This window comes from Danio rerio, chromosome 25 (assembly GCF_052040795.2).
Source record: "Danio rerio strain M-AB ecotype USA chromosome 25, GRCz13ab, whole genome shotgun sequence".
NCBI classification, from domain to species: domain Eukaryota; kingdom Metazoa; phylum Chordata; class Actinopteri; order Cypriniformes; family Danionidae; genus Danio; species Danio rerio.
The window spans coordinates 27,365,751-27,381,228 of NC_141045.1; the positions used below are offsets into that span (position 1 = coordinate 27,365,751).

At 40.1% G+C, this 15,478-nt stretch overlaps 1 long non-coding RNA gene across 1 annotated transcript in view; it reads right to left on the minus strand.

Annotated features, from left to right (window-relative positions):
• LOC147837838 (uncharacterized) overlaps nt 1-15,478 on the minus strand; it is a 220,598-nt gene that overhangs the window by 165,594 nt on the left and 39,526 nt on the right. Inside the window, exon 2 of the long non-coding RNA XR_015526554.1 lies at nt 9,982-10,157. This is a non-coding gene — a long non-coding RNA (uncharacterized LOC147837838). The remainder of the gene's footprint in view (nt 1-9,981; nt 10,158-15,478) is intronic.

Genomic DNA, 15,478 nt, shown 5'->3' on the forward strand with positions numbered 1-15,478 from the left:
ACTCCTGTAGGGGCAGTCACTGTGCTTGCAATAATACAAAATAAGGTGTGAGACTCCTGTAGGAGCGGTAGCTGCGCTTGCAGTGGTGCATGATAAAAATGAGGTGTGCTTCTCCCATAGGAGCAGTCACTGCGCTTGCAGTGGTGCCTGATAAATAAGGTGTGCGTCTCCAGTGAGAGCGGTCACTGCGCTAGCAGTGGTGCATAATAATGATGTGTACGTCTACCGTAGGAGCAGTCACTGCGCTTGCAGTGGAGCGTAATAAGGCGTGTGTCTAGAGTGGAAGCAGCCACTGTGCTTGCAGTAGTACGTAATAGGGTGTGCGTCCCCAGTGAGAGCGGTCGCTGTGCAGCAGCAACCTTATAATAGAACTCCTTGAAAGGGTTAATGACCAGGGTTAGGAAAGGTTTAGGGGTTGAAATGGTAAAAAGGGGGCAACGATAGCGCATTTCCACTGACTTTTCGGTTTAATTTCTGTGGAAAACTTAATTGATAGGATTAAAGGAACTTAAGGTAGTGCGAGGAGCATTGAGCAGTACCCGAAGTTTTGAATGGAGTTCCATGGTTTATACTGAGTGCAATTGCGACTTGAATCGCTGTGAAAATAGATGGGGTAAGCTAGTCATGGGATTCTGGATGATTTCTGAGCTGAAGTTGCTTATCAGCTTGGTGTTATTATTACTTCATAATTACTTATCAAATTTATTTAATTAAGCAATTTATTTTATAGACGCGTGTTGTCTATGTAAACGTTAATAAGGTACTTAAGTTTATACATGTTAAGTACCTAGACGATGAATCTAAGGAATATAGTCTATACGTGGCCTAGGATCACAGGTGGGAGAAAAAGAGAAGAGGGGCTGCCGGCGTTAGTTACGTCAGCGGAGGCAGCCTCACGCTGGCACTTACGTCGGGGCCTGACAGAAAATTAGGGACTAGAGCCGTTTGCGGAGGCGTGCTTACGCTACTGATGACCCTAGAATCACAGGTGGGAGGAAAAGAGAAGAGGGGCTGCCGGCGTTAGTGACGTCAGCGGGGCAGCCTCACGCTGGCACTTACGTCGGGGCCTGACAGAAAATTAGGGACTAGAGCCGTTTGCGGAGGCGTGCTTACGCTACTGATGACCCTAGAATCACAGGTGGGAGGAAAAGAGAAGAGGGGCTGCCGGCGTTAGTGACGTCAGCGGAGGCAGCCTCACGCTGACACTTACGTCGGGGCCCGACAGAAAATTAGGGACTAGAGCCGTTTGCGGAGACGTGCTCACGCTACTGATGACCCTAGAATCACAGGTGGGAGGAAAAGAGAAGAGGGGCTGCCGGCGTTAGTGACGTCAGCGGAGGCAGCTTTACGCTGCCACTTACGTCGGGGCCTGACAGAAAGTTGGGGACTAGGGCCGTTTGCGGAGGCATGCTCGCGCTACTGATGACCCTGGGATCACGGGTGGAAGGAAAAGAGAAGAGAGGAGAGCTACCAGCGCTAGTGACATCAGCGGAGGCGGCCTCACGCTGGAACTTGCGTCGGGGCCTGAAGAAAGTTGGGGGCTAGAGCCGATTGCGGAGGCGTGCTCGCGCTACTGATGGCCCTAGGATCACAGGTGGAAGGAAAAGAGAAGAGAGAAGGGGCTGCCGGCGTTGGTGACATCAGCGGAGGCAGCCTCACGCTGGAACTTGCATCAGGGCCTGAACAAACCTGGTTAATCTGCAAGCGGCATGAAGGAAGAATCCGCTTGTTAAGTGGTGACCTGTTGGTGACGTATGTAATACTGTTTCCGGGTCCAAGCCGCCACTCATTTGAGTTGAGAAATTTATTCGTTTATGATCACTTTAAATTCTTATCACACAATAAAGTTAATTTCATACAAAATCAGTGTACACAAGCATTGCTTGCTGCATAACAATTACCAAAAACAATAAGCAATTTATAAAAATTAATCACTTTCTGCCCGTCAGATATAAGGTGTGGACGTATGTATAGGGTATATGCTGAGCTACTGCTGTTCCCATGCTGATACACTTCCAGTGACCTGTTATTGTGAACTTTTTTCCATTTTGTACGGTTCCTTATACAACATCGATGTTGTAATGTCATTAAAATACATTCAGTTAAATAAACTTTAGCATTTATTTGGTTGCTCAAGCGTAAAATGAGACAGAAGCTGTTTACGCGCACACGCTCATCAGAATCGGCAGGCTAACGCATAAGCTCCATTAAACATACTGGGGTAAAATAAATGCTCATATTATAAAGATATGGCAATATCACTCAGCTAGTGGAGATCGCTCATTTTTAAAGAAAACAGACCTTAAACGCACTGGCTTTTGCATTGGCATTCAATTCGCCGGAAGCGCTTAACCCAGGTTACTGGCAAATTAAGAGTCCTATTAGCATGCTTCGGCATATACCCCATTGTGAAAGTGATTTCGAAAGTAATAAATTACTTTGTAAACATTATAATTAACATTTCATGAGTCTCCCCATGCAGTAAGTTGAGAAATTATTTGTTTATGATCAATTTTAAACATATTACACGATAAGTTAGTTTTATACAGAGTCATGTTGTACACAACCATTTTTGGGCTTGCTGCATAACAAATACCAAACATTTTTAACAATTTATAAAATTAATCACTTGCATCATGTATGAGGCATAGACATATATATTGTGATCATGATTTTTGAAAGTAATAAATCGCTTTGTAAACGTTATAATTACCATTTCATGGGTCTCCCCATGCAGTTGAATAGAGCGCTTGGACCCGGAAGCGCTACTAAGTGGAAATGTTCCGTGCGTGGGGGGCAAGTGTGCCGCAAGCCTACGTTTGAGTGAAGGTTTCGGCCGTTAGATCGCCCCCTGGGGGCTGGCTGCAGTACAAGTCATAAAGCCCGCCTCCTCCGTGTTAATGAAGGAGACTTGAGCCCAAATAAAAAAAAATATTACACTTGCAATAAAATGTCCCGAAAGATAGTTCTGGTCGATTAAGGCACTGGTTATTGTGCTGAAATAGGTGCAGATCTTCATTTTTGTAAACAGTTTGTTTTTAGCAGTAATTTAATGCTGGGCGTGTCATCGTGATACACAGCCGTGATTGACAGTTTCTCAAAGCGCGGCGTCTGAGCTTCGGCAGGAGACTGAAGTAGACTAAAATGTTATTATTCGATTTCTGTGTTATTTTACCATGACAAAATGAGTTCAGCAGTAAACTATAGTTTCTGACATACATGATCCTGGTGGAACACTGTTTATTCGCTAAGTTCAGGGCTTTTTTTCGGGCTTTATTAGTTTGCTGATACACGCCTAGCCACCCAGATAGCAAAACACAGTTCCGGCTAGATTCTCGCCTGCCGGAGACTTATCTCTTAGAGCTCAGACTGACTAATGTTACCTCTGCTGGACCTACTCCGGATGCCTGGACTCACTGCCCGATTCCAGTCCGAGTCAATCGAGCCAGATGCGGCGGCCGAGCGAGCCGGCGCTGCCGCATGCGAGCCGGAATCAGCCCGCGACGCCGCGAGTAAGTTATGCGCTGCGGCCTGGAGCTGGCGCGATTGAATATATAAAACCCTCATATTTGTTAACGTTATTACATCCATTTGTGTTGATATGACAGCAAACGCATGCTGAGAAGTTCGGGGGGCGTAGTTGATTTTACATAAAGCGTTTGATTGGAAGCTCGACTCTGCTCATTTTCGCGGCTCCTCCTCTGGCTCCATCAGACAATCCTTCTGCGCATGTCTGGCTCCAATTTCAGCAGTCTTTTGCGACAGTTTGTGCCCGTCAAGCAGGCGTTTTGCCCTCAAGGCGTTCAATGGGAAAAAGGGCTGTCGCGTCGTCCATATTTTTTACAGTCATTGGTGGGGGGTGGATGAGGCCGTAGCGGAGACGTGCTCACGCTGTCATGGCGAATTGGCCGATGGTGGCGCTTCGCCTGTAGAGCGGTGGCCTGGCACTCGCTTGATCTGGGCCGGTGGTTTCCAACTGGGGAGCGGCTCAGGTTTGTTGCCGGTGTCTGGAAGAGCGGCGGCGTGGCGGACCTAAGTTAAGACCGCAGACTCTGTTGATATACTCTGCAGAGTGCTGATGCGCTGGACGTCGGCTTGGAGTTTGCAAGAGGAGCCGTGTCATCCTCATGGAAATTTGCTGTTTGGACAAGGCTACAGCGATTGGATGTGCCAATGCTAAAGTCGTGAGATGCTGCAGGTAAGACAGCTTTGGTATATATAGGCGTTGCTCAGAAACTGATTTGATGATGAGATAATTGTCAATGACGTATTCGATACTGAAACTTCTGTGCATGCTCCTCCTGAAATTTGTTTAAAAACATCACGTGTTGCAAAGAATCATCCACACAAGTCCATCTTTAGGAAATTTGTCCAGTACTTTTTTTTTTCTGAAGCCCATAATGCATATATATATATATATATATATATATATATATATATATATATATATATATATATATATATATATATATATATACACACACACACACACAAAGTCTGTATATTTCGTTATTGGAGTATTTTATAGAATTGAGAAAGATTAATGTCAATAAAAAAAAAAAAACAATCATCCTTTTTAAAACAACTTTAAAACTGTTATACAGTACACACTAAGAATTAAAAATACAACCATCATATGAGTGATAATTATTCAAATGGTACACTTTTGTACTTTCATTTAAGAATAAATACGTATACTTGAGGTACAGATGTTACTACTTCAATGTGTTCCTTGTGCCGCCATTCATACCGCGGCGACTGCGGTACTTGATGCGCCAGCAGCATTTGACCGCTGGGTGGCACTTTAACCACAGATATTCAGCTTTGCCTTTTCACAATGCTAAACAGACTGTTCTGTAGGCGTAGCTTACTGTATGTAATGTGATGTGTTCAATTAAAATATAATTTTAATTTAGTTTTTCTGGTAATAGACATGCTCTTACACTATACTGTATGCTGTAGAAAAGATACATGGTGAGAAGTCCCAAAGCAAATATAAGAATTAAGTTATTAGCCTTCAGTGCCCGATTAAATTGCGTTGGGGTGAAAATAATGTTTTGATTTCTTTGACTATCATGGCAATGTTATTATCTCAAATCTTAAACGTGCGCATATGAAAAACAGCAAAATAATATAGATTATCCTGCCGGTAGAGCACATCACCTCACAGCACATCATCTCACAGTTGTGAACTTGCGATCACCTCAACATACTTTATCAGTAAGCTATTTATTATTTATTAAAGGCTATGTTAAAAATGTTTGACCAACTGCCACTTCATGTTAAAAACTGTCATGTTTTAATAAATTAATTAAATAAATGGGCATATCCGCATGCAAAGTGAGCCGCATATTATTTGTCTGTTTATTTTCTCTTTTCATTTTCTCTTTCACGCGCATGTAGAGAAAGAAAAAAAATAGCTTGTTTAAAAAAGCATTATGTCAACTAATGCATAATAATAATAATAATAATAATAATAATAATAATTATTATTATTATTATTATTATTATTATTATTAGCTAATAATTAACTATATCCATAATGCCGGGATGCGTGTTGCTTTCACTTGACATAGGTCAAAAGCAAAATTGTACTGATGCACGGCAAAGGATAGTCTATAGTGAAAAATATATAATTAGATGCGTTTCCCAAAACCGTCGTTAGCCAAGGTCCCATTATCACAAACAAAGTTTGTTGATTTGCCGTTTCCCAGTTTAGTTAGTTTATAATAATTTAGTTTTTACATATAGTATTGCATACAGTAGGCGTTAGTTTTTATCCGACTAAAACTAACGCATGGATTCTGAGTTATTAAAACATGCGTTTTAATGACGGATGTGGGTGTCACAAAATACTTTTTAAATAAATGTTTTCGTATTATTAAAACAGACATTATCTTTAAAAGTTATCAGAATTGCAAGATTGCAGCTGAATAAAGGCCTAAAATAAATCAAGCATCTACTGTGCCTGATATTTTTTTTCTTTTCTGTCTTTTTTTCGAATAACGAACAATTTCAACCGCAGGGAGATACCGACAGCTTGATTTGCAGTATTTTCTAACATGTTAGAAGCGGGCAGCAGACATCAGCTGGCCGTAGAGACGGGCTGGCTCAAAAAAAACATGGCTGCCCTCAGCAGCTGATTGAGACGAAGCTGCATATTCTTACTGAATGCACTAAATACTCCGAGATCCGGGAAAAATTCTACCCGATAATCCAACACATACAAAACAACTTTGAGTCCCTGTCGAACAGAAACTGCCCATCTTACTGGGGGAGTGTGTGTGCTGCTGTGTGTTCAACAAACAATACCCGCTCCTGTCTCCAACACACAAATACTGGAACTCTTTATGTGGACCTACTTTTGATAATAGGCTACTATTATTACCTTTATCCTGTCTTATGTTTTCAAAAATCAATTTTTATTTTTATTATTATATTTTTATTTTTTATTCAATTTTTTTTTATTAATAATTTTTTAATTTAATGTTATATTCATATTTGTTTGCACTACTGACCTTTTTTGCACTGTCTTGTTTGTTTATTTATTTAATGTGCTTTTTATATATTTATTCTTTAAATTATTTCAATATAACTTAGGCTATTCTATCGAGATGACACCATAAAAGGCCAATGCACTGATATAGTTAGCCTAATAGGGATACAATAAAAAGCCGATTTCACTTTTAACCCAGTTTTTATTCATTGATTGCTTCCCAACGCCGCATTTCTGTTGCGCGAAAAAAGCTGCTGCAAATTTATGCCAATGCCATTTTAATAGTTTCATGATAGTAGTAGCTGGTGTGCTTCATCTGCGTGATTCTGATTTGACATTCTTCCGCTAAACTTGCACTGTGTTGAGGTGTAAATGGGCTATGATCTTTGCTATTGAGGCTAAGGCATCAAGGTGTAAATGAGCTATAGTTCTCTTTGCAACTTTCAGTTTTGAGGTGAGGGAAGTGGGAAGAGCCAATTCAAATGTACCATCTCTAAAAATAAAAAGACCTCTTACCATGCATTTGTGTTGAAAGATTATTACCTTATTTTTATTTTATTATTAATTTATTCATTCATTCGTCCATTCATTTTCTTTTCGGTTTAGTCCCTTTATTAATCGCCACAGCGAAATGAACCGTCAACTTATCCAGCATATGTTTTACGCAGTGGATGCCAGGAGGGCCAGCTGGAGCTTCGGGGCGGAGTGAAAGGAGAGGCGGAATTTGCCCTGAGTCTGGGAAAGATGGCTTGCCGTCATTACACCGATCGCACACGAGTTACATGTGTCAAACACATAAATAAATAAATAAATAAATAAATAAATAAATAAATAAATAAGGGAAAGAAAACATCTAGCCTTATAGGCTGAGGTCTTTTTGCTTATAATCGCCCTTATGTTTCCGTTTTAAAGGCTGTTGCATAATACAATTTTAATTTATAAGTGACTTTGTTGCGTCCCCTTGATGTTTCAATAACGCATAATAATCTATACACCATATTAAAGACAACAGAAAGACATAAATCTTTACAAATTACCTGTCCCCTTTTGTAGACTCAAAACAAGTGTCAAATCTTGAAAAAATTGCCTGAGCCATATTTAAATATAATTTAAAGAATTACATTATCGGATAAATCCGCATTAAATAAATAAACCAATATAAAACAAGCAAAAGCAAGCTATAACAGTTTAGGTAGGTCTATGTAGCCTACATAAATGAAACCGTTAAAGCCAAATTAAACTTTCATTTTACAAGATTTTTTTTTTTTAAAGATTTTAGATATTATCTAAAAACAATAAACACCAGAGAAGGTTTAAATAATTATATAGTGGGTACGATGATAATAATCAAATCGTGCAAACAGAGCATTTTTTGGGGAGAGTGAAAGCAGAATGCGACCTTTTTCTGTTATCCAGCTATGCAGTGCCACTTTAAAAAACGCATCGGGGAAAACTGCAAAAAAAAAAGTGTTTTGTCTCCCCAAACAATTGTGTTGATGTTTTTATATGACGTGCTAAAATTGAAAAATGAAATTTACATGAAGAGCTTTATTAGTGAAAAGCTGCCGAGCGCAACGAAATGGGCTATAAGCTATATTTGCTCTTATGTGCTGAAATACTTAACACTTTCCTTAAGACCACAAAATATGCAACATCTAAATGTCATATAGCCAATAAGGAAAAATTAACATGTTTCAGGTCTCTCCAGTGCATCTGGACTGATTTGACTGTGTCTTACTGGATGTCTCCAGTAACTCTAACAAACATAGAGGCACAAGCAGACTGTAGGATTCATTCATTAATTCTTTCTTTTATTTATTTATTGTCAACCAAATATAAATTAGTATGTGTGTGTGTGTGTGTCTTAGTTTATGTGTTGTAAATTTTCAACCATTTATAAAAAAGAAACAACATACTGATATGGTGTAATAAAATGTCAGTTTAATAAATAATACCAAGTTTTAACGCATCTGCTACATTCCAGTGGAGCCTCCGTTGCGCTCTACCACAGCTGGCAAAACTTTCTGAAGGTGGTCGATGTATCTGTTGCAGACAGTTATTGTCAAACGATGCCGCCAGAATGTTTCGATGGCTTTAAGAAGCTCGTCTTTATTTTTTGGCTTGACCAAGGCCGATGCGCTGTTAAGTGTGATCAACCCACACACTACACCCCCGGCTGTGGCGAAGGATCCGAGGCGTCAGCCGAAGAGGCAGCCCTGCGTTATTAAGGCACTGAGAGAGCAGCTAGCGGCTGGTGTGCTAGAGACGGAGGCTATGCGAAAAGAGCTGAATGCCTGCAAAGCAGCCCTTTCAGACTTAAACAACAGTCACAAGGATATGATTTAAACTCATGCAACCACTGTGCTTCAGCTGAAAGAAGTGCAAACAGTAGCAACGGAAGCTCAGTGGACACAATACCTGCTACACCCGTTAACCAGAATGAGGATATGGAACAGTCCGAAGTCACCTCTGCTGGCCCGACTCCAAATTCAAGTTGCCATACTGTTCTCCCCTCCCACTCAAGAGCACATTGACATGCTTATGGTTCAGAGTCATGGACGGCCAGATCGATATGGTTGCTTGCTGTTTCGTGCAGTTGTGCCAGACCAGCGCTACGCGGAGTGGGCATCCACAACGAACTGGGATGGTTCAAGAGGCAAAGTTGCTTTGTCCGTGAACCTAAAAAAGTTCGTTAGAGACAGCGTGATTAAGAGATTCGCTAACCTGACCAGCGCTGACAGCAAACGCATAAAGGACAGAGTGAAGGAATTTCTACGGTCCCCACGAACCTCTGTTAGCGCCCACCGACGTCTTCAGTATTAGAGACAACTTAAAAGAAAACATTCAGTTATTTTTGTATTTCTATTTGCTTTTTTTTTCTCAGAATAAATAAATCCTCTTAACCAACTGTATGACTGTTTTTTTCCCGATTATACGCAAAAGAAATAGTTTTTAACGTGTTTTTCATGCTTTATTTCTAACACGTTTATGAATTATAAGTTTTAGCCTAAGGTTACCAGACAAAACAACAATAACAACATTATTATACATCATAGTAGCATGTAGACTATAAAAAGGCAACATATCGACTCATGCGCACACATGAGGCCCGTTGCCAGCCTGGTGAAAGGGATGGTTCTTTTTTTCTCAAGTGGACCTTTTTGCAGTTATACGCCTCTGTTTCCATTTAACTATGAGATTTAAATACTACATTTTAGTGATTTTTTTGCTGGATTAGCCAGTCAGATGTCATTATAACCACACTTTTTGATGTACTAAAATATTTCCTAAAAAGTGCAGTTAAAAAATTCAAACAAGAGAAATTTTTGAAATACAAATTTATTAAATCATATGTCATTAGAAAAATAGCAATCTGTTTTAAAGTTTTAAAGTAAAACATTATACACCATAGTCGCCTGTAGCCTATTAAAAGGCTGCAAATCTTTTTAAATGCATTAAAAGGCAAGCGCATATCTAAGCTTTACCTTGAGTTTGTTCACACTCTGCCTGTATTAACTTACATGCTGTATTTTAATATAGCTAATTTTGATGAATTAGCTCTAACCTTTGACAGTTTTTTCTTCTTTTCGCGGTTATGCGCACATTATATTTCAAATGCATATGCAAGGTGACTGAAATTGATATTAAAATACAAAACATACTGGGCCATTAAGTAAAAAAACAAAACAACAGTTATACTTTAAAGAGAACTTTAAAGAGAACATTGTTGTTTTAAAACAAAAAAAATTATCTGAAAACTATAAAAAATAAACCTGCGAGATATGTCCTGCGGCAAAATTATTTTATGAAGCAGTATTCAACTTAAGCTCTTTAGACCATGCGCCTGACCGTTTCTTAGTGTTTCACCACATGTCCTTAAATATATAAGGCCTATTTTTATTATTTTTCATTATTCGTTTATTATTATGTACAATAATTGTGACATAAAATTAAATAGTAAAATATGATCAACAACGAAAATGTAAATAAAAAGATAAATTAAAAGGTCTTGTGTTAGTCCTACCAAAATAGCAAACACTGAAAATCTCTTTACATTTAGGCTAAAAGACTGCTTTCATGTTTTAATTTAGGCATACTTAGAATATTTGTACTGAATGTTTGTGCTTTCATATTAGTTGTCTTTAACTTTTTCAATTCTATTTTTCAAAAAGAATCCTCTTTGCACTTAAAAAGTTTTGAATAACAATAAAGCGTGTTAACAAATTTTAAATGATTAATAAAGGAATTATTATGCTTTGACTTATTGTTTAATCTCATTAACAAGCACAATAGCCTATTTAAGGCTGCTGTGTGGGCTATTTCTGTCGGTTCGCATCCCCTCCCTTTGCGCAGCCTGGCGGCTCATTCACAAACTGCGGTCATACACTAAAAACAAAGCGGCTCCTATTTCAAACGGCGGCGGTATATGACCGGCGGTAATAGTCACTTTGAATTCTCACCTACTGTACTAACCCTTTAACTTCTATGACCTTTCTTTACAAACATGAATACTTTAAGAAGGTAATTTCCAAGCATTTTGCACTTCTATTTCTAGACACATAGACATGGTTAGTATTCTCACTGAGATTTTTGGTGAAGAAATAGTTATATGTGGCCAGAGGGATAAATCCAGTTCTTATATGTTATGTTGAAAATTGACCATGGCCCCTTTAAGAGAAGTCCGTCCTTGTCTCGCGATGTGTGTGTGTGTGTTGGCGGGCAGGCGCGTGCACGCACCTGCGTGACTGAGCAGAAAAGCCATGTTTGCATCGTGGTGTGTTGTGTGTGACGAGCTGTAATCGTCGTGGAAAAGCGTTTATTTGGGATGACTTGGCTTGTGTACAATATAGTGGACTCCATGTTGAACAGTAATCAGGATTTCTGATGTAAGTTTATTATTTCATGTTATATACTAAGTTTATTTACTGTTTCTCGGAATTTGATAGAGTATTTTTGTTGTCCTTTAAAATAAGGTATCATGTGTGGTGATAACGTTACATGTGTGTATAATGTATACTTCATTGAAAATGTTCAAATTGTGTGATATAAGGTTAAATTGGTTGTGCTAACATGCTTTTATTTCTTTTTTTGTACAATAGCACTGCCGTATTTCAGTGTAGGATAAAGAAAACATTTTTGTATTCGATTTTTGTATAATTATTTTTATTTATTGGGGCACTATAGTACCCGAAGTTTTGTGCTCTTGCATTTTTCTTACCATTGTGCTATTGAGATTTGCATAAAAGTTGGATTTTGAGTTTTATTTCTGTATAGCTATTCAGGATTATTTATTATTGTTATTTTTTGGGAAAAAGTGTTTTCAAGGAGCTTATTCCGCTGTGCTCCCTTCGACCGCTGTAATATTTTCTGAGATTAAACAGCAGTCAGATAAAACCCCCATTTAAAGCAATCTTTTACATGCTTGTTTTGTGTCTTGATTTGCCACCCGGCTACATTTTTGGTACCAGGAGTGGGGTATCTGACTGTTGGGAGCTTATTTTTTTACTGAAATACGGCAGTGGCAGGTTCGAGTGCGTCAGTAACCAGGAATTGGAAGCAGTCAACGTTGCTGAGGGTGTCCAGGCTGGTGTCGTCGGCTGAGGTGTTTGTGGCCAAGGGACGGGATCACTGGACGAGAAGTGGACATCGCCATCTGCAGCTAAAATTCAAGAGACTGCTGTATCATTATACAGACTTTGAGATGCATATCCTTTGAAAAAAAAAACGTCTTGCATGTACTTTGTGCTTTTAATAAGGCCGTCATTTTAATGGAGTATGTCACATGTTGATGAAGAGGGGGTAGAACTACAGGGTGCTGTCGGTGGAGAGGGTGTACATCAGGGTATGGATGAGCTCCAGGGACAAATCCAAGAGCTCAGTAGAAAGCATGCTGAAGCCATGGCAGCTATTTCCAATCTAAATAGAGAGCCAACTAGGTCTTACCTGTATGTGCCCAGAGAGCGTCAAATTCAGCCTTTTAGTGGTGATTTCGACAAAGATGGTAGAAGTGTTAATGAGTTTATAGAAGAAGTAGAAAGAGTATTGCTTGTACGAAATCAGAGCCCAGAAGACCTAACTGACTTTGTTCTTTCCTTACTAAAGGGTGCTGCGTTGGAAGAGGTTAGGTTAAGGAAAGAGGGCCAGTCTCCACAAACAGCAGGTTATTTTTCAATACCTGCGAGAGGCCTTTAGAGAAAAACGTAGTTCTGCACAGTTATTGCAGACCTTCTATACCCGCAAACAGTTAGAAGGTGAAGACCTTTGTGCATACTCGTATGCCTTGTCGCAAATATTGAATTCTGTGTTGAAACAGTCACCTGATGCTATTGCAAATATGAATGTTACTCTCAGAGACCAATTCATTGAGGGATTGCGAGATGCCTCACTCAGGAGAGAACTTCGTAAGTTGGTGAGGGATAAACCACAGTCAACTTTGAAGTTAGGAATGAAGCTCTAATGTGGTCGCTTGAAGATCCCAAATTGCGAGCGAGTAGAGTAGCCATTAACCGTAATGTAAACTCTGAAGCTACAGAAGTCCAATGTGCAGCCTTGGCAATGCCTGCGAAGAGCTCTATTACCCTTGATGACATTCTAAAAGTAGTTGCAGAACAAGGTAAAGCCATCGGCGAGCTAACTCAAGCTGTTCAGAAATTTACCCTGCAATGTGGTAAACCCGAATCAGAGAATCGTAATAAATCAAAAATGCAGCCTAGGTTTACAGATGACGGCCAGCCTATTTGTTTTAAATGTAATGGGGTGGGACACATAGCCAAAAGCTGTGAAAGAAAGGCCAAACCAGCAGTCAAGGAGGATTTTTCATCCTCTTCGCCACAGGGAAATGCCCACCCTCGGTCGCTATGAGCCAGGCGATGCGAGGGCAGTCTATTGGCTCCACTCACATGAATACAGATCGTGACCGATTACTCCGGCATGCAGTGGGGAAATGTCCTGTAGTTGACCTAAAGATTGGAGGTGTGAGTGTTTCATGTTTACTTGACACCGGAAGCCAAGTCAGTACGGTTACAGAACATTTCTTTAAAAAGCATTTAGCAGGTGAGACTGAAGATATGCTTTCCACACCTGGCTGGCTAAAAATTACAGCGGCCAATGGGTTAGGCATCCCTTACCTTGGTTATCTTGAGCTACCAGTTGAAGCTATGGGTGTCAGCATACCCGAATGTGGCTTCTTGGTGGTTCGGGATACCCAAAGCTCTTCTGCTGTGCCAGCTCTCATTGGCATGAATATTTTAGGTCGATGTAGGCAATTAGTTCATGTTGAGTTTGATACTACTCTCGGTGGAGAGTTGCAATCTGATTGGCGGGAAGTTTTTCAGCAGATGCAGAGTGCCAGTTGCTTTGAGAAACGCGTTGCTGCACGGGTAGCTGGGAAAGACGGGGTGCATATTCCTGCTTGGTCCGTTTCAACTTTGATGGTCAAAAGAAAAAAGTGCAAGTTAACTGAGGGTTCTGCAAACCTGTTGCTAGAGCCTGGGAACTCACCTTTGCCTGAGGGCTTAATAGTGGTACCTTCTCTTGTTTCCATGGAAAGGCCTTTGTTTCCAGTACAGGTTGTAAATTTTTCCACAGTGGATAAATGGTTGCAGCCTCGTACCCGGCTGGGTACTCTCTGTTCAGTTGAATCCTTAAGTCCAACGAGTGGTGGTGAAGTTAAGTTCCAGAGGATATCAGCCGGTGTAGAAGAGATAACTGTAAACAGAGAAGAGAATCAAGCATTGACAAATACTTTACCAGACTTTCTTAAAAAGATGCAGCTTGGTGGTACGTCTGAGCAGCAGACAGAACTTAAAGATTTGTTGTTAAGGTATGTTGATGTTTTTGCACTCGATGATGAAGAGCTAGGGTTTTCTGATAAAGTGCAGCACGAGATCAATCTGGTAGATGATGTACCAATTTTCCTGCCCTATCGCCGTGTCCCACCAACCCAGTATGGTGAAGTCCGGGAGCATATCACTAAACTTTTAAAAAAAGGAGTCATTAAACCCAGCACTAGTGCTTATGCTTCACCCATAGTGCTCGTGAGAAAGACAGATGGAAATCTTCGATTGTGTGTCGATTACAGACAATTGAATTCAAAGACAAAGCGAGATGCATTTCCATTGCCTCGCATTGATGAATGTTTTGATGCGTTACATGGTGCCAAGTTCTTTTCAACTCTTGATTTGGCTAGTGGGTACCATCAGGTGGCCGTGCGTGAAAAAGACCAACCAAAGACAGCATTTACTACCCCATTTGGTATATTTGAGTATTCTCAAATGCCTTTCGGGGTTTGTAATGGACCGTCTACATTCCAGCGTCTTATGCAATCTACTATGGGAGATTTGATTTTTCAGATTATGCTGGTCTATCTAGATGATATCCTTGTTTATTCATCTTCTTTCCACGAACATCTGCAGAGGCTGGAAGTTGTGTTGAAAAGGCTGAAAGAAATAGGGCTCAAGGTGAAGATTGAAAAATGCTGTTTCCTCCAAAATGAGGTAAAGTTCCTGGGTCATCACATTTCAGGTCATGGCATTGGAACTGACCCTGAGAAGGTTGAGGCTGTAAGAAGTTGAAAAACTCCTTGTACAGTAAAAGAGTTGAGATCATTTCTAGGCTTCTGTAGCTACTATAGGAAGTTTATTGAAGGATTTTCCAAAATTGCTGGCCCACTTCATGATCTAGTGAACTTTTGTCTGAGAAAGCTGGGCATGGTGAGAAGGCCTGAGTTTTGTTCACTGTGGTCTACAGAGTGTCATGCAGCCTTTGAGCTTTTAAAGGATAGGCTTATATCAGCTCCAATTATAGGCTATGCAGACTTTACTCTGCCGTTTATAGTAGAAACAGATGCCAGTAGTGAGGGACTTGGTGCCATACTCTATCAGCAACAAGGTGACAGTAGAAGAGTGATTTCCTATGCTAGTAGACGACTGCGCAATGCGGAAAAGAATGACCGGAACTATAGTAGCATGAAGCTTGAGCTTC